This window comes from Lynx canadensis, chromosome B3 (assembly GCF_007474595.2).
Source record: "Lynx canadensis isolate LIC74 chromosome B3, mLynCan4.pri.v2, whole genome shotgun sequence".
Lineage (NCBI taxonomy): Eukaryota > Metazoa > Chordata > Mammalia > Carnivora > Felidae > Lynx > Lynx canadensis.
The window spans coordinates 33,253,984-33,280,202 of record NC_044308.2 but is presented as its reverse complement, the minus strand read 5'-3'; the positions used below and the strand labels follow the sequence as shown (position 1 = coordinate 33,280,202).

Sequence of the window (26,219 nt, the reverse complement as noted above, 5' to 3'; positions counted from 1 at the left end):
CTGAGCTGTCAGCACAGAGCCCAATGTGGGGCTCAAACTCACAAACCATGAGATCATAACCCCAGCTGAAGTCAGACGCTTAACCGACTGAGCCACCCAGGCGCCCCTGTTCTATTTTTTTTTTCTTTTTTTTTAGTTTCTATACCATTTTTCTCTGCTCTAATCTTTATTATTTCCTTCTTTCTGCTGGCTTTAGGCTTCATTTGTTGTTCATTATCTAGATCCTTTAGGTTTAAGTTTAGATTGTTTATTTGAGATTTTTCTTGCTTCTATATAGCAATACAGACCTACCTGGATGTACTAAGACTGCTTTTGCTGCGTCCCAAAGGTTTTGGACCATTGTGTTTTCATTTTCATTTGTTTCCGTGTGTTTTTTTTAATTTCTTCTCTGATTTCCTGGTTGACCCATTCATTCTTAATAGGATGTTCTTTAACTACCATATATATGTGATTTTTCCAAATTTTTTTCTGGTGGTTTATTTCTAGTTCCATAGCACTGTGGTCAGAAAAGTTGCATGTTATGACTTCAATCTTTCTATATTTGTTGAGACCTGTTCGGTGACATAATGTGTGATCTATTCTAGGGAATACTCCATGTGGACTTGAAAAGAGAGTGTATTCTGCCTTTTTAGGATGAAATATTTTGAATATATCTGCTAAGTCCGTCCATCTGGTCCAATATATCATTCAAAGCTATTGTTTCCTTGTTTATTTTCTGTTTAGATGATCTGTCCATTGACATAAGTAGAATATTAAAATGGAATTTATTCCTGGATTGCAAGCATGGTTCAATATTCACAAATCAATCAACATGATACACCAGATTAATAAAAGAAAGGCTAAGAACCATATGATCATGGGACTAAGAACCATATGATCAGTCAGTTAAGCATCCGAATCTTGATTTTGGTGCAGGTTGTGATCTCACAGTTGGTGAATTTGAGCCACACATTGAGCTCTGCACTGTCAGTGCAAAGCTGCTTGGGATTCTCTCTCTCTGCCCCTCTCCCACACTCTCTCTCTCTCTCTCTCTCTCTCTCAAAATAAGTAAGTAAACATTTAAAAAAGAAAAAAGAAAACCCTATGATCATTTCAATAAATGCAGAAAAATAATTTGACAAAGTACAATATCCATTCATGATAAAAACCTTCAACAAAGTAGGCTTAGGGGGAGCATACCTCAACATAACAAAGACCATATATGAAAAAAAACTACAGCTAATATCATCCTAAATGGGAAAAAAACTGAGAGCTTTTACTCTATGGTCAGGAACAATAGAAGTCCTAGCCACAACAATCAGACAATGAAAAGAAATAAAAGGTGTCTAAATAGTCAAGGAAGAAGTAAAACCTTCACGATTCGCAGATGACATGATACTATATATAGAGAAAACTTGAAAGATTACACCAAAAAACTGCTAGAACTGATACATGAATTCAGTAAAATTGTAGGATACAAAATCAATGTGTAGAAATCTGTTGCATTTCTATACACCAATAATGGAGCAGCAGAAAGATAAATTAAGGAATCACTCCATTTGCACCAAAAACAAGATGCCTAGAAATAAATCTAAAAAGAGGTGAAGGACCTATACTCTGAAAAAATATAAAACACTGAAGAATGAAAATATAAAATATATATATAAAATATATATATAAAAATATATAAAATATATATATATATAAATATATATAAAAATATAAAACACTGAAGAATTGAAGATGAAGCAAAGAAGTGGAAAGACATTCCATACTCATGGATTGGAAGAAAAAAATTTGTTAAAATGTCTATGCAACCCAAAGCAATCTACACTTTTAATGCAATCTCTATCAAAATAATATCAGCATTCTTCACAGAGGTAAAACAAACAATTCTAGAATTTGTATGGAACCAGAAAAGACCCTGAATAGCCAAAGCCACATTGAAAATGAAGAACAAAACTGGAGGTATCATAATTCCATATTTCAAGGTATACTACCAAGCTGTAGTAATTAAAACAGTATGGTACTGACACAAAAACAGACACATAGATCAATGAAACAGAATAGACAGTACAAAAATAAATCCACGATTATATAGTCAATTAATCTTCAACAAAGGAGGCAAGAGTAGCAATGGGAAAATTACAGTCTTTTCAACAAACATTGTTGGAAAAACTGGACAGAAACATGCAAAAGAATGAAACTGGACCACTTTCTCATACCACACACACACACAATATTCAAAATGTATTAAAGACCTAAATATGAAACCTGAAACCATAAAAATCCTAGATTAGTAACACAGTAGTTTGACATCCGCCATAGCAACTTCTTTCTAGATATGCCTCTCAAGGCAAGCAAAACAAAAGCAAAAATAAACTATTGGGACTTCATCAAAATGAAAAGTTTCTGCACGGTTAAGGAAACAACAAAACTAAAAGGCAACCTACAGAATGGTGGAAGATATTAACAAATGACATATTTGATAAAGGGTTAGTATCCAAAATATTATAAAACTCAACACCCCAAAAATGAATAATCCAATTGAAAATGGACAGAATACATGAATAGACATTTTACCAAAGAAGACTGTGCAGATGGCCTACAAACACATGAGAAGATACTCGACATCACTGATCATCAGGGAAATGCAAATCAAAACTACAAAGTCACACCTCACACCTGTCAGAATGGATAAAATCAACAACACAAAAAACAACTGGTGTTGGCAAGGATGTAGCGAAAGGGGAACCCTCTTGCACTGTTGATAAGAATGCAACCTGTTGCAACCATTGTGGAAAACAGTATGAAGATTACTCAAAGGTTCTAAAAATAGAACTACCTTACCATCCAGCAATTGCCTACTAGGTATTTACCCAAAGGATACAAAAATACTGATTCAAAGGGATACATGCACCCCGATGTTTATAGCAGCATTATTAACAACAGCCAAATTATGGAAACAGCTCAAGTGTCCATCAACTGAAGAACGGATAAAGAAGATATGATATATATTTATAATGCACTCAGCCATAAAAAAAAAGAATGAAATCTTGCCATTTGCAATGACATGGATGGAGCTAGAGAGTATTATGCTAAGCGAAATAAGTCAGTCAGAAAAATACAAATACCATATGATTTAAATCATATGTGGAATTTAAGAAACAAAACAAAGTGGAAAAAAAAGACAAACCAAGAAAGACTCTTTTTATTTTTATTTATTTTATTTTTTTAACGTTTATTCATTTTTGAGACAGAGAGAGACAGAGCATGAATGGGGGAAGGTCAGAGAGAGAGGGAGACACAGAATCTGAAACAGGCTCCAGGCTCTGAGCTGTCAGCACAGAGCCCAACGCGGGGCTCGAACTCACAGACCGCGAGATCATGATCTGAGCCGAAGTCGGACGCCCAACCGACTGAGCCACCCAGGCGCCCCAAGAAAGACTCTTTTTTAAAAAAAATTAGTAGGCTCCACACCTAGCATGGAGCCCAATGTTGGGCTTGAACTCATGATCCTGAAATCAAGACCTGAGCTGAGATCAAGAATCAGTCAGATGCATGGGGCGCCTGGGTGGTGCAGTCGGTTAAGCGGCTGACTTCAGCCAGGTCACGATCTCGCGGTCCGTGAGTTCGAGCCCCGCGTCGGGCTCTGGGCTGATGGCTCAGAGCCTGGAGCCTGTTTCCGATTCTGTGTCTCCCTCTCTCTCTGCCCCTCCCCCGTTCATGCTCTGTCTCTCTCTGTCCCAAAAATAAATAAACGTTTAAAAAAAAAAAGAATCAGTCAGATGCTCACTAAGCCACCCAGGTGTCCCAAGAGACTCTTAACTGAAGAGAATAAACTGATGGTTATCAGAGAGGGGGGGGGATGGGTTAAATGGAGTGAACTTGTTGTGATGAGCACCAGGTGTATGGAAGTGTTGAATCACACTATATTGTACACCTGAAATGAATATTATACTGCATGTTAAGTAACTGGAATTTAAATAGAAATTTAAATTTTTTTCTTTCTTACTACTCTTTATTTGAACCATTAAGTTATCGAATATGTAAATTAATCTGTGGATTCAGTGAAATTCCAAAGGAAGTCTGACACTTTTGTAGGGTTCTTTTGTGAAGAATGTCAGGTAGGTCCTAAAATTTAGGGCAGTTCATTCTCTTATGCTTGCAAAGAATCAAAAAGAGCCAAGATAATTTTGAAAAATAAGAAGATGGAAACAATTACTCTAATCTATATGGAGGTGACTTATTAATCTATTGTAGTCAAGACAGTGTGCTATTAGCACAGATATAAACAAACAAATGGAACAGAATAGAAAATCTAGAGATGTGGAAATGTGATATATGATAGTGGTAGCATTAAAAAAAATAAATGAAGAAACTATGAACTATTCATAAATGAGGAAATTATGAACTATTCAAGTAGTAGGGTTGGTGCAACTGGTTAAACAGGGGGAAAAACATAAAACTAGAGCTTTGACCCATGATCATAGTTTTTTTTTAAAAAAGGAAGTCCAGAGAGTAAGGACCTAATGTGAAAAGCAAAACTTTAAAGACCTCCATACCCATCTGGAGGAAATGTGAGCCTCAAAAAGAATAATGACATTAATAGATTTTAACACTTTGAATTTTTTAAGAAATCCATGAGTTTGTAGTGACATTCAACAAAAGAGAGAAATGGTGAAAGGAGAAGGAAAAGAGGAGGCAGATTTTCTTTACAGAAATATGCCAGCCAATAAACATAGAAGGAATGATAGATGTTGAAAACCATTTTATAATCCCCAATATAATTCAGGCAAGAATCATAGTATATCATCATTAAGTAAAAAGTTACTGGAGAATAGTATATCATGTTATCCCTCCACTGAATACTTATTAATTCCAAAGGGGAAATGTACAATGGGAAGATTTGGCAATCACAATCTTAACTAAATGGTCAAGCTTGGCATCATCAAGAGAAGGATGAGTTAACAGCACGTGCTTCATGATGTAAAACAGTGGGAGGTATACACCACCACCTGTGTGGGGGTTTTGCTAGAAATGTTTGACTTGAATACAATGATAGTCACACAAATTCAGAGTGCATGGCCTTCTATAAGACAACTGACCCAAACTATTCAAGGATTTAATATCATGAAGAACAGAGGGAGGTGATAGGATTGTTCTAGCTGAAGGAGACTACAGACATAAAACAGATGAAATTCACTGATTCTGGATTTCTTTTTTTTTTAATTTTATTTTCTTTTTAAAATTTACAGCCAAGTTAGCTAGCATATAGTGCAACAATGATTTCAGGAGTAGATTCCTTAATGCCCCTTACCCATTTAGATCACCCCTCCTCCCACAACCCCTCCATATTTAAAAGCCTCTTATATTTTGTCCCCCTCCCTGTTTTCATATTATTTTTGCTTCCCTTCCCTTATGTTCATCTGTCCTGTGTCTTAAAGTCCTCATATGAGTGAAGTCATATGATTTTTGTCTTTCTAACTAACTTTGCTTAGCATAATGTCCCCTAGTTTCATCCATGTAGTTGCAAATGGCAAGATTTCATTCTTTTTGATTGCTGAGTAATACTCCATTGTATATATATACCACATCTTCTTTATCCATTCATCCATCGATGGACATTTGGGCTCTTTCCATACTTTGGCTATTGTTGGTAGTGCTACTATAAACATTGGAGTGCATGTGCCCCTTCAAAACAGCATACCTGTATCCCTTGGATAAATACCTACTAGTGCAATTGCTGGGTCGTAGGGTAATTCTATTTTTAATTTTTTGAGGAACCTGCATATTGTTTTCCATAGTGGCTGCATCAGTTTGCATTCCCATCAGCAGTGCAAAGGAGATCCTCTTTCTCTGCATCCTCACCAACATCTGTTGTTGCCTGAGTTGTTAATGTTAGCCATTCTGACAGGTGTGAGGTGGTATCTCATTGTGGTTTTGATGTGTATTTCCCTGGTGATGAGTGATGTTGAGTATTTTTTTAATTTTATTTTTTATTTTTTAAATTTACATCCAAATTAGTTAGCATATAGTGCAACGATGATTTCAGGAGTAGATTCCTTAATGCCCCTTACCCATTTAGCCCATCCCCTCCTCCCACAACCCCTCCAGTAACCCTCAGTTTGCTCTCCATATTTATGAGTCTCTTCTGTTTTGTCCCCCTCCCTGTTTTTATATTATTTTTGTTTCCCTTCCCTTATGTTCATCTGTTTTGTCTCTTAAAGTCCTCATATGAGTGAAGTCATATGATTTTTGTCTTTCTCTGACTAATTTCACTTAGCATAATACCCTCCAGTTCCATCCACGTAGTTGCAAATGGCAAGATTTCATTCTTTTTGATTGCCGAGTAATACTCCATTGTGTGTGTGTGTGTATGTGTGTGTATATATATATATATATATATATATATACCACATTTTCTTTATCCATTCATCCATCGATGGACATTGGACATTTGGGCTCTTTCCATACTTTGGATATTGTTGATAGTGCTGCTATAAACATGGGCGTTCACGTGTCCCTTCGAAACAGCACACCTGTATCCCGTGGATAAATGCCTAGTAGTGCAATTGCTGGGTTGTAGGGTAGTTCTATTTTTAGTTTTTTGAGGAACCTCCATACTGTTTTCCAGAGTGGCTGCACCAGCTTGCATTCCCACCAACAATGCAAAAGAGATCCTCTTTCTCCGCATCCTTGCCAACATCTGTTGTCACCTGAGTTGTTAATGTTAGCCATTCTGACAGGTGTGAGGTGATATCTCATTGTGGTTTTGATTTGTATTTCCCTGATGACGAGTGATGTTGAGCATTTTTTCATGTGTCAGTTGGCCATCTGGATGTCTTCCTTGGAGAAGTGTCTATTCATGTCTTTTGCCCATTTCTTCACTGGATTATTTGTTTTTTGGGGAGTTGAGTTTGATAAGTTCTTTATAGATTTTTGATACTAACCCTTTATCGGATATGTCATTTACAAATATCTTCTCCCATTCTGTCGGTTGCCTTTTAGATTTGCTGATTGTTTCCTTCGTTGTGCAGAAGCTTTTTATTTTGATGAGGTCCCAGTAGTTCATCTTTGCTTTTGTTTCCCTTGCCTCTGGAGATGTGTTGAGTAAGAAGTTGCTGAGGCCAAGGTCAAAGAGGTTTTTGCCTGCTTTCTCCTCAAGGATTTTGATGGCTTCCCATCTACTGGATTTCTTTTTTATTTTTTTTTTATTTTTTATTTTTTTTAATTTTTTTTCAACGTTTATTTATTTTTGGGACAGAGAGAGACAGAGCATGAACGGGGGAGGGGCAGAGAGAGAGGGAGACACAGAATCTGAAACAGGCTCCAGGCTCTGAGCCATCAGCCCAGAGCCTGACACGGGGCTCGAACTCACAGACCGCGAGATCGTGACCTGGCTGAAGTTGGACGCTTAACCGACTGCGCCACCCAGGCGCCCCTTGGATTTCTTTTTTAGATGTATAAACATTTTTTGACAAATGGGGAAATTTGAGTGTAGAGAGTATGTTGGGGATTGTATTGAAATCATTTGGTTTTTCTCAGGGTTATTAATGATGCTGTGGATATATATGAAATACACTTGTTTCTAAGGAGATATGCTGAAATATTTTGAGGTGAAGTGTCATGATTTCTATACTCTCAGATGATTAAGCAAAAAGGAAAATGTATATATAAAGATAGAAATATAAAGCCGGGGCGCCTGGGTGGCGCAGTCGGTTAAGCGTCCGACTTCAGCCAGGTCACGATCTCGCGGTCCGTGAGTTTGAGCCCCGCGTCAGGCTCTGGGCTGATGGCTCGGAGCCTGGAGCCTGTTTCCGATTCTGTGTCTCCCTCTCTCTCTGCCCCTCCCCCGTTCATGCTCTGTCTCTCTCTGTCCCAAAAATAAATAAAAAGCGTTGAAATATAAAGCCAATGTGTTAAGTTGTCAAATGTATTAATAGTTGGTATATATAGGCGAGGGGTATAAAGGTATTCATTTTACTGTTTTTCAACTCAAATCTCAAACACAGGTTTGAGATTTTGCAAAATACAAAAAGGTGATTTTTTTAAGTTTATTTATTTATTTTGAGGGGGGAGGGACAGAGAGAGAGGGAGAGAGAGAGAATCCCAAGTAGGCTCTGTGCTATCAGTACAGAGCCTGACACAGGGGTCAAATTCACCAACCTCGAGATCATGACCTGAGCCTAAATCAAGAGTCAGAGGGTTAACCGACTGAGCCACCCAAGCACCTCTAGGAGTTTTAATTTTATTTATTTATTTATTTATTTATTTGGGGGGAGAGAGAGAGAGAGAGAGCGCACATGTAAGTGGGGGGAGATGGGTAGAGGGAAAGAGAGAAAATCTCAAGCAGGCTCCATGGTCAGTATGGAGCCCAGCCGGGGGCTCGATCCCCCAACCCTAGGAGTATGACCTGAGCCGAAATCAAGAGTCCTATGCTTAATGGACTGAAGCACCCAGGTGCTCCTCGAAGTTTATAAGCCACAATGAGATTTTATAAGGCACAATGAAAAATCTTCATAAATTTGACTAATTTAAAACTTCTGTACTACGGGGCGCCTGGGTGGCTCAGTTGGTAAAGCGACTGACTCCGGCTCAGGTCGTGATCTCGCGGTCTGTGAGTTCGAGCCCCACATCGGGCTGTGGGCTGACAGCTCAGAGCCTGGAGCCTGTTTCAGATTCTGTGTCTCCCTCTCTCTCTGACCCTCCCCCGTTCATGCTCTGTCTCTCTCTGTCTCAAAAATAAATAAACGTTAAAAAAAAAAAGAAAAAAAAAACTTCTGTACTACAAAATATAATAGAAGCAGTGAATGAAATAAGCCCACCTATAGGAAGATGTTATGTATATACATACATATATATATATGTACATATATATACATACATATATATGTACATATATACATGTATATATGTACATATATATATGTACGTATATACATATATATATATGTATATATATCCAACAAAGGGTCAATATCCAGAATACTTAAAGAAATTCTGTGTAAAGAAAAAGGAGTTAGGGTCAAATAACCCAAGAGAAAAATTGGCAAAGGATCTGCATAAGCAGTTTCCAAAAGGAAATCCAAGTGGCAACAATATAAAAAAAATAATGTTCAACTTCACCAGTAATTAGGGAAATATAAAATAAAACAGCAATGATAAAATGTTATAATAGTCATATTATGATAGCATTATTAATATAACATTAGAGTAAAATGTATAATTAAATACCATAATGAGATTATTTTTGTATTGAAAAGTTTGACATTATCAACTGCACATTGGAATTTTATGCACTGCTAGTAGGAGTGTAAATTGGTTAAAAAATTCTTTGGAAAGCAATTTTTTAATAGTAAACTTGAATATATGTATACCCTATGACTTAGTAATTGTATCTCTAGATATTAACCCTAGAGAAAGATTTTATTACATAGGTAAAGACGCATTATGTAAGGATAGTCAATCAGTCTAGCACTTTTGTTACAGTGAAAAATTAGAAACAACTTAAATATCTATTGACAAAAGAATTGGATTCATTTTGTACTGCTTTCCCTCTTGCTAATTCTACTCCAGTTACACAGACTTCCTTGAAGTTCCTTGATCCCTTCAAGCAAGTTCCCACCTTGGGGCCTTTTCATTTACTCTCTTCCTACAATGTTCTTACCCCAGAAATCCACTCATCTTGCTCCTTCACTTCCTTCAGGACTCTGCTCAAATTCCACCTTTTCAGAAAAGCATTCCCTGACCATCCTATCTAAAAGATTACTCCTTCTCTTCATGTTCTATGTCATTAACTTGCTTTGTATATTGATATATATTTATTTGCTTTCCGTCTCCCACCCTTCATCATGGTCATTGGGTCATTGTTTTCAGTTCTTTACTGCCCAAGCTGTCACCATGTGACTCTGCAAAGCCTCCTACTACAGTAACGTAGTAGGACATCTCATGTGGCATGTTTTGGCTAATGGGATGTAAGCAGGGAGGGGGGCATGAGGACTTAAAAGGCCATTATATATTTCTACTCACCTTTCTTGTATTTCTGTCATCCACCATGGGAATAATGTGCCTCAGGTAAGCAGTTTGAAGACTGTGATGCAGACCTGAACTTGACCTGAAACCTGGTATTCAGCCAAGTCCAGCCAAACATTGGCAAACCCAGTCAAGATCAGCCAAATTTTATCTGATACGCAGACCTGTGAGTGCGAAAAATAAGTATCTGCTATTGTAAGCTACTGAGAACATTGGGAGTATTTATTATGCAGCATTGTTGCAATGATAGCTGACTGATATACCCCTCTAGAATATAAACTGTAGCACAGCAGGGATTTTGCCAGTTTTGTTCACCAGTGTACATGGCCAGTGACTAAAACAGTGCCTCGCACACATAAATGCTTAATAAATATTTGTTGAAGGCATTAATTAATGTATTTGTACTAAAGCTATAAAACTGTTGGTGATCCCAAAGAGCAAAGCAAGAGTTCAAGTGTGCAAAGAAATAATTATAATTGGCTCTGTTAAAAATGTAGTCAGTCAGAAGCTGACACCAATGTATGAATGCCACCTCCAATCAGATAAACAAGCAGCTTCTTAAATTGACAATAGATCCATATAAAACCAAAGGACAGTTAATAAAAGGATCAGAAGGAAAAATGTCCTGGAAGGACTTCAGTATTTCCTTTTGAGTAAATTTGAGTATATTTACTTTTGAGTAAATATAAATATTTACTCAAATATTACCATCACCTCTGATTTGGAGACTTTTCAGGAAGAGAAATGTCACCAGCCCCTGTCCCACAGAAAAAATGAAATGAGCTATCATCATCTATGAGCTGGCTGGTGGCAAAAACAGAAGTCAAGGGGCGCCTTGGTGGCTCACTCAGTTGAGCCTCTGACTTCAGCTCAGGTCATTATCTCATGGTTTGTAAGTTCGGGCCTAGTTCGTGAGTTCAGGCCTTGCATTGGCTCACTGATGTCAGCCTGTCAGTGCAGAGCCCAATTCAGATCCTCTGTCTCTGCCCCTCCCCCATTCACGCTCTCTCTCAAACAAATAAAACATTAAAGAGAAATAGAAGTCAAATGGGCCTTATGAAAGATCCTATGTATTTATATAGATACAAGAACAAATATTAAAGTGAATGGAGCAAATGTTAATAAGTGAATTTACGTAGAGGGTATGGGGTATTCCTTTACTATTCTTACACTTTTTCTCTAAGTTTATAGTTTACTTCCAACTTTTATTTTTTTTAAGTTTATTTATTTTTGAGAGAGAGAGGGAGAGAGAGAGAGTGAGTGGGTAAGGGGAAGAGAGGGAGGGTTGACAGAGGATCCAGAGCAGGCTCTACCCTGACAGCAGAGAGCCCGACATGGGGCTTGAACCCACAAATCACAAGATCATGACCTGAGCCAAAGGCAGACACTTAACTGACTGAGCCACCCAGGCGTCCTCCAATTTTTTTTTTTAACATGGAAGAAAGTGTTGTTCCAGTATATCCAGTGAGAAACAGAATATGGCTTATCCTGAATAGAACAACTTTTATGGTCTCAAATGACTTAGACAGCTAGTCTTTGTTTCACTTGGGTCAATGAAACATACGTTGTCAGAATGGTCAGATGCATGTTGCCTCCCAATGGAATGACTTTCTCTTGTGTCTGCTGTTCATATGTTTCTTATACTGTCTCTTGCCATACCTGGGATTATCTTGGGTTGTCATACTGTTTCTCTTGCAAGTTTATCATCTTCCTCAAGTGTGTTGAGATTGAGAACTGTTACAGTTTTGAGCAAGCAATAGATTCTGCCTCTTTAGCTGAGTCAGCCCAATGTACCACCTGTCTTAGTTTGAGTTCCTCCAGAAAACAATCTTAGACAAAGGTTTAAGTATAAGTAGGTTATTTGGAAGGTGCAAATGGAATGCTGGGAGGAGCAGATGCTCCCAATGGCATCATTACTTCTCCCCTTTCATACTTTGTTCTCTATGTCAGAATGTTAGGCTATACATAATGTGGGAAAGAGAAGTGAGAAAAGGTAGAGATGGCAATCAATAAATAATGTATTTTTAAGCCACCTACCACTATGGTCAACTGGGACTTATTCATGCAGAGAGACTAGGAAACAATATAAAACTCGTACTTCAAAATTATACTTACCACACACAGCGGTAGGGAACTAGTTAATTCCCCAGAATATCAGGGTCAGGTTAGGAGAGAAGCTGTTAGGAAAAGAGGTGCAGGTGTTGGGTACTGGAAGGCTTCCAGAAAACACTCAAGTGTTAAGGCCCAAGAGATACAGGCAGGGCACTGACAGCACCTGCTACTAGACCTAAGAATGTCTGTAGAATACCTACTAGTGAGCCAAGGAACTGACTAGCACTAGGTCCCAGAAAGGCAATCCAAATTAAAGGTGCTATATAGCTCTTCTCTTGACAAATAGACACCAAGATAATGTGTAGTTTTCCTTTTGACAAATAGACACTATCTACTTTGGTTGAAATAGACTACCACTACTTAGGGCATTGACATTCCATCTGCAACCACTCCACACATAAAGATTCACCCTATTTTCTACCACATTATACAATATCTGGCCCCAAACACTCCTCTTTGCCATCTTGTGTTCAGCCCTAACATCCTAAGATGAAAAGATGTGTGTGAAATGAAAGTATTGATGCCATTTGGGGCATTACGTTCAGATTCCATCAATGATAATGGGAATAAGATGAGCCAGAAAAATAAGAACCTGCCTCGTACCTCAAAAACCATTGAGAAAATTCTACCAGGCAAAGCTAGGAAAGTTTTGCTATTTCATACAAGGAGGAGGAAGCCTATCTCATTCTTGGGCTACTGAGACAGATCTACCCATCTAGATATGATGTCCACATCAGGTTCACCACTCAGAACGTGGTCCAGATTGTTTTCCTTTTATCTCATTTCCCTTTCATTTAACAATATTATTGAGTATCTACAATAGGTCTGGCAGCTAAACAAGATAAATGCATACCTTGTTCTCTGAAGCTTATAATTTAGTGGAGGAGGTGCATCATAAAACAAATAATTACCTAATTACAATTGTGTTAAATGCTAAGGAAGAAAGGTATAGAAAGATTTTGAGTGTATAATTGAGGGATTAGTCAATCCAGGCTGAAGTGGAGTGTCAGGGAAGCCTTCACTGAGGAAGTAATATTTAATCCAAGACTTGAAAAATAGAGTTTGGCCAGAAGAAGAAAGAACATCTGAAAAACTGCATTTAGAAGGAGTTTAGGACATTCCTGAGAAAGATGGCCAATATAGCTGCAGAGCAGTAGTCACAGAGAAGCATAGTGGAGGAAGAGGCCAGACAGATGGGAAGAGCAAGTTCATGTAGACAAAGAGAAAAAAAGTGTCTTTCTATTTATTTATTATTTATTTTTGAGAGAGAGAGCACAAGCAGGGACGGGGCAGAGAGAGAGAGGGAGACACAGAATCCGAAGCAGGCTCCAGGATCTGAGCTGTCAACGCAGAGCCTGACACAGGGCTCAAACCCACAAACAGTGAGATCATGCCTGAACTGAAGTTGGATGCTTAACGGACTGAGCCACCCAGGCGCCCCAAAGAGAAGAAAAGTTTTGAGTGTCAGAGTGGAGGAAGATCAAGATCAATTTTTCCTGTTCTAGAAATATATATAAATGGAAATATATGCTTTTTTGTGTCCAGTCTCTTTCACTCAACATAACATCTATGAGAGTCATTTATGTTGTATGTACAGTTTATTCCTTTTTTATTGCAGATTAGTTATACAATTATATGAATATGCCAGGGTTCTTTATCCATTTTCCTATTGAGGGACATTTAGGTTGTTTCCAGTTTGGGCTATTGTGAATGAAGCTGCTGTGAACATTCCTGTAAAGGTCTCTTGTGTACATAAGTTTACAAATCTCTTAAATACCTAAGAGAGGAATCACAGGTCATAGGGTATAGACGTATAACTCTAAAATTGCCAAATCATTCTCCACAGTTGTACCATTTTACACTTCCACCAGCAATATATGAGAGTTTGTTGTTCCACATCTTTGCCAACATTTATTGTCAATCCTTTTAAATTCAGCCATTCTAAGTGGGCATAAAACAGTATCTCACTGTTGTTTTAATTTGCATTTCTTTGACGCCATTTACATTTTCCCTTTGTATATCTACCTTTGTAAAGTATGGTTATTCTTCTGTTCATTTTTAAAACTAAGCTGTTTATCTCATTATTAGTTGTACGAGTGCTTTGTATATTTTGGATGCAAGTTCTTTGTCAGCTATATTTTGCAAATCTTTACTCCCACTTATATGTGGATTTTTTTAAAAACTCAACTTACAGACACAGGAACAGATTGGTGGGAGGTGGAGGATCAGTGAAATGGCTGAAAGTGGTCAAAAGGCACAAACTTTTAGTCATAAAATAAATAAGTTGTGGGATATAATGTACAGCATGGTGACTATAGTTAACAATACTGTATTCTGTATTTCAAGATTGCTAAGGGGATAAATCTCAAAAGTTTTCATCACAAGAAAAGAAGTATAACTATGTATGGCAATGGATGTTAACTAAACTTAATGTGGTAATCATTTACGATATATTCATGTATCAAATAATTATGTTGTATACCTAAAACTAACACAGTGTTATATGTCAATTATATATATTTGAAAAAGTCATTCCATTGCCTTCTGGGCTATCATTATTTCTGATGAGAAATCAGATATACATCATTGATCTTCTGTCACATGTAGCTTTACTCTGGCTGCTTTTAAGATTTTATCTTTGGATTCAGCAATTTATGACATGTTTAGATGTGATTTTTGTATTTATCCTTTTTGGTTTCTTTCAGCTTTTGGACCCATACATCAATATCTTTCATAAAATTTGGTAAGTTTGCAGCTGCTATTTTTCTGCCCCATTCTCAATTTATTCCAGGACTCTAATTTCACCTTTTTATGGTCCAATTGGAATTTGAGACTTTATTTTTCTTCCATTTTTTTTCTCTCTGTTCTTCGGATTGGCCAATTTCCGTTAACTTACATTCAAGTTCACTGACTCTTTTTTCCCCACTTTCTCCAATTTACTATTAAATCCATACAGTGAATTTTTAATTTTAGTTATTGTATTTTTCAGTTCCAGAATTTCATTTAGTTTTTCTCTTAATATTTTCTCTATCTTTGTTGAGATCCCATATCTACTCATTCATTATGCATTTATCTTCTCTTCAGTCCTTATAAAAATTTATAATGGCTGTTTTAAAGTCCTTTTGTGATCATTACAACATCTGGATCATCTTGAGGTCAGTTACTCTTGACTGCCTTTTTTCTTGAATCTGGAATATATTTTCCTGTTTCTTCACAGGTTTAGTCATTTTTTTGTTGACTGCTAGACATTATGCTTGATACATTGTAGCACCTCTGATCTCTAGTACATTCCTCTGGAGAGTGATTTTCAGGTCTTTCCTCCATTTTTAAATCAAGTTATTTGTTTTCTTATTTCTTAGTTGTAAGAGTTCTTTGTATATTTTGGATAACAGTCCTTTATCAGATGTGTCATTTGCAAGTATATTCTCCCAGTCTGAGGCTTGTCTTCACATATTTTTTGACCATGTCTTTGCAGAGCAGAAGTTTTTAATTTTAATGAAGTCAGTTTATCAATTATTTCTTTTATGGCTTGTGTTTTTGGTGTTGTATTTAAAAAGTCATTGCCATACTCCAGTGTTACCTATTTTCTCCTATGTTTTCTTCTATGAGTTTTATAGTTTTGTGTTTTGTTTAGGTCTATAACCCATTTTGAGTTAACTTTTGGGAAGGGTGTTAGGTCTGCATCTAGATTCATTGTTTTGTATGTGGATGTCCAGGTGTTCCAGCATCATTTGTTGAAAAAAAACTATCTTTGCTCCATTGTATTGTCTTTGTCCTGTATCAAAGATCAGATGACCATATTTATGTGAGTCTATTTCTGGGTTCTCTGTTCTTTTCTGTTGATCTATTTGTCTATTCTTTCTCCAGTACCAACTGTCCTGATTACCATAGCTATATAGTAAGTCTTGAAGTTGGGTAGTGTCAGTCCTTTGACCTTGTTCTTTTCTTTCGATATTGTGTTGGCTATTCTAGGCGGGGGTTTTTTTGTCTTTTTTTTTTTTTTGCCTAATATACACTAAAATCAGTTTGTTGGTGTCCACAAAATAACTCGCTGGGATTTTGATTGGGATTGTGTTGAATCTATAAATCAAGTTGGGAAGAACTGACATCTTGACGATACTGAGTCTTGCTACGCAAGAACAAGGAATATCTTTCCATTTATTTAACCCTTTGGGTTTTTTTATTAGAGTTTTGTATTTTTCCTTATATAGATCTTGTACATATTTTGTTAGCTTTATACTCAAATGTTTCATTTTGGGGAAATTATATTGTGTTTTTAATTTCAAATTCTACTCATTCATTACTGGCATATAGGAAAATGATTGACTTTTTTTTTTAAAGTAATCTCTACACCCATTGTGGGACTCAAACTCACAACCCTGAGATCAAGAGTTGCATGCTCTACTCACTAAGCCAGTGAGGCACCACATAAAATGACTGACTTTTGTATATTAACCTTTCTATAATCACTTATTGTTTCAAGAATTTTTGCTGTTGTTGTCAGTTCATTTGTACTCTCTACACAATCATGCCATTTGTAAACAAAGACAGTCTTATTTCTTCCTTCTCAATTTTTATACATTTTATTTCCTTTTCTTGTCTTATTACATTCCAGTATGACGTTGAAAATGAGTGGCGAGAAAGGACATTCTTAGCTTGTTCCTGATCTGAGCTTCTGTGAAATTCACAAGTACCTCTGAGTTTCCCTTCCTTAGGTGGGACAGGATGGGGGAGTGAGTATACCATGAAATGTTATGGCATGCTGGAGTTGAGTATTTCCTTCTCCCCAGATTGGTTAAGCTCTGATAAAACTCCAATAGTTTAGGTTCTGGTAAGACAGTTTCTCTTTAGGGAAGGCCTTGTTAAGATGAACAGAATGTTCTGACATGTTTCAAAATGGTTCCTTTTCTCCTCCTTCTTCCAGAAGTGTAAGGGGACTTTTCTCTGATATTCACTGTGAAAACCTGATCAAGGTGGGCTGGAGGTAAAACTCACTAAATTGTAAGGATGTCCCTAAGATTGGATACCCCCAGAGTTTGTAATCTCTCAGATTTGTCCACCCTGAACCTCCAGCAATTCATCAACTACAGTTCAAATTTCCTATCCTCATATTGGTTCTTGCAGGGGTTTATATACTAGTAAGTTGTGATTCTCTGTATTTGTTTTTCTATCTCTCCAATTTTGAGAGCCACAGTTTGCCTTATGATCTCATTTCTCTGATGAACCTAAGAAGAGTTGTTGATTTTTCAGTTTGCTTAGCTTTTTGCTTGTTGTTATAATGGAGTGGCCACCTCCAAGTTCCTTGCATGCCACACTAGAAACTAGAAGTCCACTCTTTTTTTTTTTTTTACCTTTTTTAGTTTCACTCAATCAATAAGCATTTCCTGAATCATTATATTCCAAGCACTCTGCTAGACATTGAGTATACAAGGATAAGTCCTTGCTGCTGAAGTTCACAGACCAAAAGGAAGTATAGACAAATTACAATACTATGTATAAAGGTTATGAAAGAAGTAAGCACAAGCTGCTGCAGGATCACAAAGTCTGGGACTGAGGGTTGAATTCAGAGAAGGCTTCCCCAAAAGGGTTAGATTAAAGTGAATCTTGACTAATATTAACTCAGACAAAGATAAAGTGGGAAGTGTGATAGATACCATGTGCAAAGTAAATACCATTTGCACCATGTGCAAAGGAAGGACCAAGATGGGTTTAAGAAACTGCAAGAAAAATAAAGTTGTCTGCAGCACAAGATAACATGGAGGGAGAGAATGACCCTAAATGTTACTCGGCTTTCTACTTCATGACAATAAGGACCATGTTCAGCAGGAAACAGATGGCTTGCTCAAACTAGTTAATAGGGAGAGTTAAGGAACTATTTATAAAGTCCCCTTTGAACTGAAAAGGATTTGGGGAAACCATCAGTGGAAAGTCATTATGACTCCTAAGCCTGATCACATAAGTGAAAGGAGCAGTTAACAGAACAGAAAGGGTGGCTCTATAGAGAAGGCTGCCTGTGAGGAGCTCTACTTTAGGTAAAAGAACACAGACAACTCTCTGTAATCTGGTAAGGAGAGAACCAGGGAATAAACACACAGATCTCTGGACCTCTGATCTTCTGCCCATATCTACCATTGGTTAAACCTAATCAGAGACTGGATGGCAAGGGAACCCATTGATGTAGTCCATATCAGTCAGCCTTCTTGAACAAGGACAAGGATGAAGAGTTGGATCCAAAGGGACATATGAAAGATATCCAACACATCACTACACCCTCAGTACCTAACACAACACCTGGCACAGAGGAGGTATTGAATGGTTGAATGAGGTCATATAGGAAGCAGAAGCCTAATCTTGCTGGTTTTAACTAATTCATGCCAAGAAATTAGGACTTTATCTCATAGCAGTGGAGTGCAATCAGAACAGAGGAGAGACACATCAGATTTGCATCTTACAGGCAAATTTGTCAAGAATAAACTGAAGCCTTGTAGCAGAAGTAACAGGTAAAAGGCTGTTATAGCAATCTAGGACAGAGATGACAACAAGATGTTCTAAGAAAAAGGAAACAGAAAAACAAAATGGACTTGAAAGCATCAAAGAGTTGGGATTGGCAGGATATGGCATGATTGAATGGTGGGAAACAAGAAAAGGACATAGGAAGGGGTGTAGGATGAAAAGAAAAGAGCTCTCGAAGACCTCTTGGGTTTGGTGTGTCTATAAGAAACCTGGATTTGTCAGGCAGTTTGCTAGGTGTTTGAAACTCAACAGATATCTGGATTGGAGGAAGGGATTGGACTAGATCTGGCAAATGAGGCAGAGACACTGTACACTTCCTGTTAGTTCTGTTTCCTGGGGTGGGGGAGGGGCAGGAAAGTGTGTTAGGTCAGAGTGGGTTAGGTTCTATGGCAGTTGAGAAGAGCAATGAGCCAGAAACTAGGATGGAGAGAAGGGAAGAAAATGCCATGCCCTTACACAGGGTTTACAATTCCAGCATCCTGGGTTACCCAACATATAGGGTGAGGGAGCCTTTGTAAGCTAGGTAGTGGTGGGGTCCTTTTGCAGGAAGCAGCCTGTGTATGGCATGGGGGAAATGTCAAGGCAGGAGAGGCAAAGATCACTCCAACTTTTTTTAATGGGGGACAGTTAAAAAGGAATATATTTACAAGTTGTGGGAGGCTCTGGAGCAAAAGACCCTGAAGTGTGGAGGGAGAAGGAGTTCCCATCCAGTAGAGGACCCAGGGTTTGTCTTTTCTGTGAGTGGAGATAGAGATGCCTGAGATGACATTCCTTTCATGATGTCCTCCTCCCTTCCCCACCACAGCCAATTCTCCCCTACCGCATGTACCACTTCTCTTCTATGTCACCACACCAGCTACAGCTTCTGGAGAGGACCCAAAGCTACATTCGCATGTTCTGTGCTGGCCTCATGAGCTTTATCTTTGTCCTGATGATGTGCTTGTCCCCTTTACATTGGGTGCTGTTCATGGTAATGAAAGACAAGAAGAAACTCTTTGTGGGGCTCTGGACTGTGTGCCACCATGATCTCTGCTGGAGCCACGTGCCAAAAGCACCCTGTGAGTGCCTTCCAGAGCCTAGAGCCCCCTCCTTTGGTAGATCTGCTCAGATCCCCTACAGCTTGCCTCTCTCCCTTTCTCCTTCCCACAACTCTACCCTTTCTTTTCTCCCGATTCACAAGCATGTAAGGACAGCTCCTCCAAACAGGGTAAATTTATCCCAGTTTGTCTTCACTAGACTTCTCCAATGACTTCAAAGCCACAGCTCCTTAATTATTGGAAGCTAATGCCTAGTGACTTTGTTCTTTTTCCTTCCTCTGCACTCACAACTTCCCAGGGGGGAAAAATAGTAGTAATTTGCACCTTAATATGAAAGTTACCTCATAATATGCCTCTCAAGGTTATAATTTCAACTTTTCTCTCATTGTGGAATAAATTATTTCTTTCCTTGTTAAAGGAATTCCACATGTCAATGAGGAGATGGAAAGAGGGTCCTTACTGGTGCCTGTGAGGCCACCCACTTGGTGGCTCCTTACTCTGACTCCATTAGATGTAAGACAAGTGCTAATTCTGTCCTCCTCTGCCCTTCAGTCCCTTCCCTAGACTCTGTCTAGCCTTATTAGAGGGCAGGTCACCTCTTCTCTAGCCAAGCCTCTCCTTTTCCACTTCTCCTGGCAGACTACCTCCAATACTCCAGGGCCTTCTTCCTCATCTCTGCCTTCATCATCCTCATTATCATTATATGGCTCAGCACCTTTCTCACCAAAGGGCCAGGAGACAAAACCCACATAGATCTGGGCATGTCCATCTTCTCTTTCATCTCAGGTACAAAATGATGAGGTTGGAAAAGTTTGTCCCTGGAGTCCCTGTACGTCTTCCCCTTCTGGGCCATTTCTCCTTATTTTACCAAGTCATTCCCTACCTAACGTGAACACTGCCACCATAGGACAGTGTCTCTTCCCTTAGGGAAGAAAGCTTTTGGTAAACTTTTACTCCTTATGGGGCTATTGCCTTTAAAGAGGGGACCCTGAAGAAACTATGCCTAATCCAATGGAAACATCTCTAGAAGTTGTTATCTGATGGACTAGTAGAGGAGATATCATAGGCTGGAGGCCCTTGTGGCACTAAGACAAATTTCAATGTAGCTAGCTAGTACCTGTTCTAGTGGTCTTATTTATAGGCTCCACCTTAATAACCTTATTCCAGCCAAAGCAGAAGTTCTTCGTTCTCTCATTCTAGTTAATTGCCAAATGGGTCTTCCCATGACACTGCCATGTAATAGGCCTCCATGGCATAATTGAGATGGTTGAGGGTGACAAGGAAGTGCAAAGAGAGGGAAGAGGGTGGAATGGGAGGGATGGCAGAAGGAGGGTTATGATGGGTAGTGATAGCTTTCATTCTGATCCCAGGCACCTGCCTACTCCTCTGCCTCATTTTGTACCTGATGCAAGTGAAATTGTACAGTAGGAATGTCTTGGAGCCCCATTTCCTATTAGCCTACCGCCTCAATTGGTGGGGCAGTATCTTCTACATGACAGTTGGTGAGTCAATCCTCCTGTTAAACAGTGAAGGCACAGAAAAGAAATTTCTACATGGTTGGTCCCCTCTCTTTTGCTTTCTTTTGGTTGTATGTTTGACATATTAGAATCTCATAATTTGGAAGGGCTCTACAAGAGTTATTTCTATGTCAGTGAACAATTCTTAATAGCAAGTCCCTCCAATTGAAAACTTTTTTTTTTCTAAAATGATACTTGTCCCTACACAGGTAGGAGTAAGATTCAGGAAGTAAAGAAGGAAAAGACATTAACTGAGCTATGAATAGTTCTTCTGTCCTTCTGGAAGACATCTCTTAAATTCCCCTCTCTTTTATTATATTAAATAACCTCTCCACCTTAATGGATCTCCAAAATAAAGCTTCAACATATGACATAAGTTCCTCTGTAATATTACTAATATAAAGCAGAGATATAATATAGGAGTTTTGCCTGTGTAACATTTCACCTTTAATCCTGCTAAGCCACATACTTATTTTTATTCATTAATTAACAATGGTCTTCAAACCATTGCATCACACACCCTATTAGTAAAACACTTTTCAGCAAGCATTCTGAAAAGACACATTTATTTATAAAATATGTACATGTATTATATCATTCATATACTTATTACAGTGTAAAATATACTCAAAAATGGAACTGAAAACAAAATTTGCTAAAAATACAAAAATAAACTACTATTTTCTGCCTGTGCCCCAATGAATTGGCTTGCATACCCCTTGGGAAATACTGTACTACAGAAAAGCTGGGATCAATGTTTTGAATCTCAGCTCCTTAAAGATAATGAACAGGATATTCAGAAATGTATTGTAAAGCAAATTCTATTATAATTAAGCCAGTGCCTCAGGGGTGTTTGATGACTTAAGATTTTATCTATTACTAATCCACAACACTGACCCTGATCTTTTCTTTTTCTCTAGGGTTCCTCTCTGGACTCAATCACATAAGTTCTCGGGCTACTTCTCCAGATCAAAATCTCCTTGTGATTCCTATAACAAGGACAAGAATAGGAAATACGGCCAGAGTAGACCAGGGACTAACTGAAACAAATGTAGGTGTTTCTACGTGGATGAATCAGGCACCAGAAAGGCAGTCAGGTTCAGTGGCACAATCAAGTGTCTACACAGAGAAAGGGACTCAGACAAAGACAGTAACCCAAAAAGTGCTAGAAAGTCAGGTTGAACCAGAGGTCCAGGCTGAGTCAGGGACCCACACAGAGCCACAGATAGGAAGTGAATCAGCAATAAAAGATGGGTTAATAACTACAAGGTTAGCTACTGAGATAGAACCAATTGACACAGTAGAGCCAAGGCCTGAGGCAGAGATAATTGGGAGTGTGGCTGATGATATGTCAAGCAATAGCCTTCAGGGTAATGAAAACAAAATGACCAAAAACTGGAATTATGAGGACAGAGATTCAGCTGAGAAAAATGAGGATGACAAAACAAAAAATTAATCTTAGATACAAGGTAGTGAGAGCAGAGATATTAAAAACAAACAAACAAACAAACAAACAAACAAACCCTAGAAGGCTTAAAGATGTTTTGTTGGGTCTGTAAGAAGTGTGGTAGGAGTATCAGAAGTAATTCTGATATAATAGTATGACTATTCTTTTGAACCACCCCACCCCCCACCCCCCCACCCTGGATTACACCTCCTTCACGGAGCAAGTGGTATTATGGATGAAAGCAAGCCATCTGTATGGGTTAGGGCAAAGGCACCAATATCGTAAGGCTCACAAGGAAAGAAATGCAAAGCTTATTAAAGGAAGTTTCCATGTTAGTGTTGTGTGCTGTGACTGGGAAAGGTTGGCAGGAGATGAGATGCCCAGGCCACCAAACCTTTCCAGATTTCCATGACCACACAATGGCACATCTCAGTGGGACTGAAAGAACTTTCAGTTTGGAAATTCAAACTCTCATTTTTGGTCCTTACTTCTCTAATTCATTAGGCTGACTTTTGGCAAGCATTTAACTTTCTCTGGCCTAACATCCTTCATTGACCAGCTAGACTCTGAGATTTCCTCTAGTGCTCTTTATGGCCATGAATGATAAACAATGGAGAAATTATTCCTTTGGCCATTGGCTCATATGACCCCAGATTATTTTAGCAAGTAACTTAGTCTAGTCAGAGGAACTAAATTCAGTTCACTACCTCCAAGGCTACTTTTGGCAACTCCTTATTTTTTTATTTAGATACCTCATTTAAAAATGTAGCTGAATCCCACTGTTTTTAACTATTTGGAAGAACTAGAAAGGAAGAAAAAAAGACAAAGGCAAAAGGCCTGAGACTCTCTGACAGAGTCTACCACATAGACTCAGGGAATTTCAGTGAGGCCTTAAACAGTTTCACAAAAGAGATTGTGGCCTTTGAAACTGGCAGCTAGTTTTTTGGTTGGAAATATTAGTAGTTCACCATGAAAATCCACTCTTAACTCCTTAAATAGTCACTATTGCTGGCTGCTTGCACCTTTAGCTAGTCAGTCAAATTTTATGACCCTTAATTTTGTCATCTTTAAAAGTGGCTTCAATAAATGATACCATCTTCATTCCACATATTTCACTTTCTGGAACATTAGATAAGGAACCAGGAGAGAGAAGAAGATGAACAGGGCAGGAAGCATTAAAAGATATTCCTCCCAGCATAATGAATTAACAGATGCCTGCCTTAAAGTACAAATTCTCTAAGAGGATAGTTAAAATTTTGGCCATACTTTAATGTGTGTTACTTAAATCAACTGGATAATTACATAGCCAAATGTGACTAAGCAGATGCTTTGATAGATGACAGAGGAGAAAGAAGAAACTTTGCAAAGGGAAGGTGTAGTGGGGGGGGGGGGAGAATTTTGTGAGCTTTCCGTCAGGATGAAGGGGCTGATTACCTGGGGGGGCAGGCATACTGAAACAGTAAGAAGAAATGTGGGACACTGGTAAAGACAAACTTCATCTCCACTACAATTTTGTCTACAACCGTGAAAGTATCCAACGTTTGACTGGTTTGGAAGCCTGTAACCTGCATTTTCTTGTATTCATACCTGTCTTCCCATGCATCATCCATCCATCAAAAAATTATAAAAGAGTTATTGAACATTAATAAGTAGTTCACTGTGTAGAGGGGGATAGAGACAATAAGAGTAAAGGGTAAAAAACAGGTTTCTGGAATTCTCATAGCACACAGAAGTCTCAGCCCAATTCAGTCTAGGGGCTTAAAGGAAAGCCCCTGGAATTGGTAAAACATGAACGAGCTCAATCTGGAAAAAGAAAAATGATAACTAGAACTTGATCTAGGAGAAGAATCCCTGAACAAGTCTTTAGTGTAAAGCTGACTTTCCCAAAGGTTCTGTAAACCGAGTAATATTACAGCAGCCTGTTATTAAAAGGTAGAAAGGAAAAACAAAATTTAATCAGCCATTTTTGTTCGTGGGACTCTAGCCTCTTGTCATAAATGCTTGGCTTTCCTTTCTCCTTTCTTGCCTCTGTCCTCTTTTACTTTTTGCTACTCCATTCTTTTTTTGAGTAATAACCATTCCTTTCCACATTTTCTTACACATGGAAATTTCACCTTTTTTCAAACTTTATAACCAATATCACCTCTGGGTTTTCTTAAGCGCTCAGCTAATTATTTGAAAACCTTGTATAAAACTCTAGGCTTTAGAAAAGGTCCATCATCTACCTTTAAAGGAAGGGTTTATTTCCTTTTCTGTTACATTTGCTCTTTGGAGTATTTTGAAAAGCTGTTCTGTAAGTTCTTCTTCTGAGAGTAGATGAAAACAACAGTATTAAACACAGTATTAACCTGTGATGCTTTTCTTTCTCATCCTTCTGTTGTGGGAAAGTGCTATAGTTCTTTTACCCCTAGAGAAGGTATTTGCTCCACCACTCTCTTCTTTGGACCCTCCTGAGTGGCTAAGCTAGCTCAAAGGGCCTGCATTTGCAGTAGGGTCTAAGGCAGAGACAGTCCTGATGCCTCATTCCAGAGTATCAGTGGTTCCATCCTTCTCTTCCCCCTCACTGTCCCAATTTACTAACAGAACTAAATTAAAAATTTTAGTGTCATGAATAAAAACAATATAGTCAACATTCAAAAATCAACATCTAAATTAAAAATTAGCCATCTAACCAGTAGAAAAATGTAGCAATAAAGCTTATAACAATAAAGAAAATACATAAGAATAAACGCAAATGTGAAGGGTCTATGTGAAGAAAACTAGAGTTTTCTTATAAGAACAGAAAACTTATTTAAATAGTAACATACCACCTAATTAGTCACATTCCAGCATCCTATATAGCTAGAGATGATCATATTACATATTTGTGGCTGATGAGACATCAGAGGAAATATGTTGTGGAGTTACAGAGAATATGTATTTGCTTTACAAACACTCCTGGCGCTTCTCCCAGTTTTTTCATTTTGCCTTAAATGATATAGTGTGATGGCTAGAGCTGCAGCAGGTCATATTAGAAACACGAAGAGACAAGCATGAAGTCAGAAGCCAGCATCTGAGGATGGCATAGCAGAAATGTAGAAAAAAGCTTAAGTCCTTAATGACATTGTTGAGCTGGTGAAACAATGCCAAGAATGACCTCCTTCCAGAATTCTTGTTATATGAAAAAAATAAAGCCTTAATTTTAAAGACAGCGTTAGTTTTCTATTATAGGCAGCTACATACTTTTCTAGCAAATACAAAGTATAAATACTACAAAACATAAATACAAAATCAGGTGGTGGAAGAGAAGAAAAGTGAGGAGAAATACTCTAGTGCTGATTTAATTATTCTCATAATAGGAAGTCATTGGACCCATCTGTAGAAAGAGAGAATTAAAGGTATAAAGTTATCATTATAAGTGCATTCAACAGAAAAAATGCAAACTTTCCAACTTACTTTAAGAAATACAACACAAAAAATGAAGGAAGCACAGACCACATTTTGAAGAAAATTAAATCTATAAAAGAAGTGTATCTGAAAATAATGATATGCTCAAAAACCAAATAACTCATTAATGAGTGTGAATACTTAATATTTAAC

At 38.0% G+C, this 26,219-nt stretch overlaps 1 long non-coding RNA gene across 1 annotated transcript; it reads right to left on the bottom strand.

Moving 5' to 3' along the window:
- Positions 1-440: 440 nt before the first annotated feature.
- LOC115515703 lies at positions 441-26,219 on the bottom strand. Its single transcript, XR_003969364.1, has 4 exons — positions 26,208-26,219; positions 11,517-11,525; positions 2,195-2,197; positions 441-551 (listed from the first exon to the last, which is right to left on the bottom strand). It is a non-coding gene; the product is annotated as an uncharacterized LOC115515703 (long non-coding RNA).